The following is a 6,000-nucleotide window of genomic DNA, read 5'->3' on the forward strand; positions in this document are numbered from 1 at the left end:
ATGTTGTTTTTTTTTTTTTTTTGGTCAACCTTCCTTTGAAGGTAGCATATATATTCTTGTACAGTGGATGTGGTGACACGCTGCGAACATATAAAAAAGTTACTTAATCTTACACTGGCTCGAAATCCTATGACTTTTAGCCATACAATATTGTCGCTGGTTCGGTTAACGGATCGAACCGAAGCTCAAAAATTTAAGCAAGAGTTTTGTTTATTTTGAAAATAAAATTTTTAAAGGAGCTTTTCCATTACTAAAATATTGTAAGTGCAGAAAGCTATTTTTAGATATGCAAAATCCAAACAATTATTTGGTTCATTTATTTAACTGGTTCGGTTCAGGCCGAGCTGTAGGCTGCTCTTATCCAACTAATCCGATTTAAGTTTTAATTCAGTTTAAGCCAGATATTGAAAAAGCGATTGGGGCAAAATCAGTTTGGAGCTTTGCCTATAAGATCAATTAATCAATGTTATTAGAGGCTCGATCTACTGTTTAGACGAAGTGTTTTTGGCGTTTGGCTAAGGTGCTGCGCAGGTTCGTTGCCTAAGTCTTTTGTATTGCTCGATGCTGCAGAACGCAAACTCAACAGCTGCTCTCGTTTTTTGTTTTTTGTTGCGGTTGTGTTGTGTTTGTTGTTTTTGTAGCGGTTGTTGTTTTCATTTGCATCAATAATTTTCATTTTTGGTGTGCACTTTTAACAACTGCAATTAGCATTTTACCCAAGTTACCCGCATATGGAAAAAGTTTCCACTCAATTTAGTTTTTTGTTTAATTTTGCGCGCCAAGTGAAAAGCGAGCCTCAGTTCAGCTGTAACAAGAGTAGAAGTGTGCCCATCACACACACACACACACACACACACAAACACACAATTATATATACTAATATGGATATGCATTAGCCGTGCGCTGTTTGGTATTTGGTTGGGTGCGGGTGCCAGCTGTGCCAGAAAAGTTTCGCCATGGGGAAAGTTCTAGCTTAATTTCTGTTTGACTTTGCCAATTTATGCAAATGCGCGAGCACCATACCCCAAATACACACGCATTCAAAATATGTGGTAATATATGCATGCGATAAAAGTGAGATGAATATTAGCTCTAATCTTTTAATTTTGGATATAGTATAGTCAAACGATCGACTACCTGTTAGCTTACCTGATTTATGTAAATAAATTTAGGCCAAGATTTAAAATATTGTGGTCTTATTAATATAGACAAATACCCCGATGTCACGAGCTCGTCGTATGCCGCTTTTGTTTCTAGCAAAGGATTGCTCGAAAGTTATTCAAAAGAGCTTGGCTAAGTTTCCGGGGATCCCACATGCATAAGACCAAAGTGAGCAGGAAAATAGATATTTGGCAAAAAAAAGAAATGTTTAACACAATGAAAAAGGCATTTACGAAGCAGCAGTTAGTTTTTAGAATCCAAGAAATTAAGTTGTAGCTCTTTCAAGTTAGTCAGAAGGAATGTCGGACCGATTGACCGATTCAAAGTGGAGGCAGGTGTCCAAAAGTGAAATATTCTCAGGGTGTTTAATGCGCAACACACTAAAAGCGAGGAAATATCGCCACAAAATATATAGCTTAGTTTTGCGGATGGCTTATAAATATCTAGATTTTAAATTATTTGAAGTATCTAGCTATTGTAGTTGCTTTTGCTTTGCAGCTACCTTTTTTTTTTGTCAGGGTTGTACAGTTCAGCTACCTAATATGCAGTTAGTGTGGATATTAATGTAGAAGGTCTTAGGTATACGATGTCGAATGAATATGTATTAGACAAGCGTGTCGACGACCGCTCCTTCGATTTGCATAATAGAAAATCTGTAAGCAACAGCAAATATTTCTCTAAGCATTCATTTGTCATGTTTGTGGCAAAGTGCAGAAATTACAAAAAGAGCGAAAAAAGAGATCCAACACAAACCTAAATTTAAACTGATTTGAAGTTTGGACAGAGTCAGAGAGGCCAGATGCCAGCTTCACTTTCTTTTTCACTCGAAATTTGACTGAAAATCGATGAGTGCTGATAGCAGATGTTGTTGTTGTTGTTGTTGGTTGTTGTTGTTGGTTGTTTGATTGCTAGCTTGTTTGCTGTTTTTTTATTTTTATTATTATTATTTTGAAGCTATGCATATTTAATAGATTTCTTTGTTGAGTGCGGTGCCAGCACCCGCACAGTGGGAAAGCAACTCAAATGGGCAGCAGCTTGATAATGATGATAATGATGATTGCTTGTGTGAGAGAGTCAAACGGGCGAACAGACAGGCGGACATAGAGTCAGAGAGATATCGTTAGGCAGACATTGACAATTGGTGAGTGTTGGCGCTGCCCGTATCCTGTTTTCGCATTTTCGAAACAAGCTCATTATGTGGCCCCTGCCCAGATAATTACCTAGACAATTGGCAAGCGGCAAAGTTCATTAATCATGTGGCAAAAAGCAACCACAACAAATGTGGCCATGCGCTGTCTCGTTGTCTATGCCAATTGCGCGCTAATTACACATCAGAAGGTGCAACAACAGCCGTTTTGTTGGACACTGCCAATTGCGCATACGCCCCGTGTGTCGCCAATGTGAAAGAAATGCAAAGTTGTTGTTGTCTCTGTTGTCGTTGTTGTCGTACAAATTGTTTCTCTCGCCGGCTCTCTCTAGCTGCTAAACTGTCTACCTGTTGTGCGCGTGTATGTATGTTACGTGTGTGTGTGTGTAAATTTATGAAAGAATCCAATGAAGAGTGAAAGCAGTCAAACGTAGCCGGTAAAAAGTGTAAGTTGTTGCCGGTGCGGCTCTGCCTCAGCGAAAGATCATTGGCATATTTACATGGATTACCAACTCAGGGCGTGCACTTATGAGTGTGTGTGTGTGGGCAGTGGCTTTTTATACGTGTGTGTGTGTGTCCCACTGCTTTCTTGTATTTTTAGGCTTGGCTTCATCGCATTGCCTGACGCTTAATAAACACCAACTGCACTTGAGCCAGAGCCACTTGCCAGTAAGAGTGGATTAGGTCATGAGACTGGAAAACCGCTCAGGCTAGAATATTATCAGATGAGAAGCTTGTTGATAGCTGCTTAATTACAATCAAATTATTGGCTACTATTCTGGAATTGATATCTATGAAAATATCTTGTTGTTTTTTCCAGACACCATAAGAAGATGTCGTTAAGCTTGGTGTACAGCCATAAATCATAAATCGCCAGAAGGGCAGACAATTAAGCGTCCGTCGTTTCATTCGATTATCGATTATCACTAGATTTGGTTACTTAAGAGAGCCCATATAAGATTACAGCCGGCTTGTAATAATTGCTAGATATGTGTTTGAGTTGCCAAACTATATTTATCAATATTAATTAATGGCTGGAGCTCACGTAACTAGCAGCTTGTAATCGTTGCTTGGGCCCAGCAAAGCGCATAAATATGCAATTATAATGCATCGGAATCGTACATATTTATTTATTTATTCTGCTTATCATGCTGCATGTGTCTATCTGCCTTTCGCAATTCGGCGGCCGGCTGCACAAACAATTTATGAGCGCCAAAATCGAAAGACTTAAGACACAAACTTGTCGCTGACAATCGCCATGGCAGCAACTTACATAAATCCAAGCACAACTCGTTGGTTAGGATAACCAGGCGAACACAAAAAAAAAAAACCAGTCGCTGGTCACTTGCCGCTTGCCAGTTGCCACTTGCCACAGGAGGGTTTCGGTATCCGGGCACTTGCCGTGCACTTGCGTAAATTTTGGCGACCACTTTCGATATGCAGCTTGTCCAGCATTCTTGTCCAGCAGTTGCAAAATTGTATGCGGTTCGTGGATATGGAAATTGGGAATAGAGAGAAGCAAGCGTGCGACGCATGCCACATTGTTGTAAGACTTTACTTTTTATAGGTACCCTATTTGATTTAATAAAAAATGATGTTTTTGTTGCAATTTGAATGCTTTCACATAACACACAAATGAAGTTGAACGCTCTACTTAAGGTGCCGCTGGCTGCACAGTGTTACTTTTGTTTAATTACTCAATTTTTCGTTGGGGTTCGCTTCACCGAAATGGCCTATAATAATTTTATTTTCTTTGTTTTGCTTAGCATCTTTTATGAGGCTTGAAAATTCCGTTTAACGTTTCAATTGCAATCGTTGCGAGCGTTGCGCCCAGTGTAATTTATTCAAAGCTCGTTATAAGCCTAAATATGAGCTATATATACAATGAGCTCCGTGTCGGCTGCCTTTATAAACAAAAGATTCTTGCTGGTCACGTGCTAAGCGCTTAACAAGAATCCGAGCTGCGACACAGGCCATAACATTATAAAAACAACTACAACAACTACAAAAAAGAAATACTATAAAACTGTTTCGAGCTTTAGTCAAACGGGTTCCAGTTTCATGCCAAAAAAATACTTTCAATTTGCTGTACAGCAGCCAAAAACGAAACTCAAAAAGCCCAAAATCAGACTTCTATTGTAAAACTAATAATTTTGTTGGATTAAAAATGAAACTTGTGCGTTTTTGGGAACACCTACGACATATTTTTGGCTTGTTGTTGTTAGCTTTCTTTACTTCACCCTCTTACCCATCTTTTACCCATTTTCAACTCCGATCCCATAACGTATACATATTCTGTCTGTCCGTCTGAATGTATAAACGCAAGAATCTCGGAACCTATAGCTGCAAAACAAACTAAAAACCCGATTTGAAGTACCCATCAATTTAAGCCACAATTTTAATGCAATATTGTCTTTTTAATTATCATATAGTTTTACTGTCAAAAATTTCATCAAGATCGTTTAAAAACATTTATTGAGGAAAGTGTGTTCTGACAGGCTACTTGTTTGCGGCAGCTAACGCAAATTGCATGAATTTCTGTGTACACACACATTTTTGCGTGTCTTTACTGAATTCTTTTAACAGCATTGCAACTGCGATTATATTCTATTCTGAGCTGTGTGTATCTGTGCATCTGATTTTCGGTGAAGTTTGTATAGTATAAGCTGTGCTTGTTAGTACAAATATATATCTAAGAGTCAACAACAAGAATTTGTCTTTATTGTAAAACTTTAAAAAGGCTTTTAGTTTATTAGTTAAAAATTTAAAATTTGTTACTCAATGGTTTTTGGCTTCATTTAATAAATTAAAAGAAACTATCTTAAATAGATGCCCAAAGCGAAATGGCTTATCTGTGAAAGGTAAAAAATAAATAAAGAAACATCAATATCTCTGCTTGCAGAGTATTTCAATACACAGTATTTTAATACATTTAAACAAGTTTGAAAGACATTTGGCTTTATCTTAATTTAAGGCTTATATAAGTTGTACAAGCATGAAAACGTACTTTAAAAAGCTGAAAAACTTGAAATTAATCCAAAAAAGTTGTAAGTTTTGAATAGCTTAACTTGAGTCTAAATGCAAAATCAGGGCTTAATATTAAAATCGATATAATGCTACATATAGATATATATATTCTGTATATCGTTCTCATCTATAACTCAGTTAAATTTAATGCATGTAATTGTGGTGGGGTATTTAATTGAAGAGCTTTAACAAGCACACGATGTACTTTTCTTTCGATTTCGATTGGTTTCACATTTCGTTTCAAGAATGTTTGCTGACGTCACAGCGGCTGCTGCTGCTGCTGCTGCAGAGTGCAGCTGAAGAGCACAGCATGATGGCCACAATGTTAATGATAAAGACGAAGACGAAGACGAAGACGCGAGGCTAAAATGTTCAATTCGAAAGCAGACAACAGTGCTGTTGTTGTTGCTGCTGCTGTGCGCATGCGCTGCACGCTCATTACCGTTTGTTGTCGGCACTTCTTTAAACGCAGATTTACGCGAACAGGTTGTAAAGTTAACGTCAACAGCAGCAGCAGCAGCAGCAACAACAGCAGCAGCAACAGCAACAACAATGCGACCGCATACCACAGACCAAGTAAAGCTCAAAGCGCAGCTTTAACAGCGACGACGACGCGTCGTCGACGAAAAACCAAAAAATCGTTACGTTCGCGCAGTCGCAGTCGC

This window comes from Drosophila virilis, chromosome X, assembly GCF_030788295.1.
Source record: "Drosophila virilis strain 15010-1051.87 chromosome X, Dvir_AGI_RSII-ME, whole genome shotgun sequence".
Lineage (NCBI taxonomy): Eukaryota > Metazoa > Arthropoda > Insecta > Diptera > Drosophilidae > Drosophila > Drosophila virilis.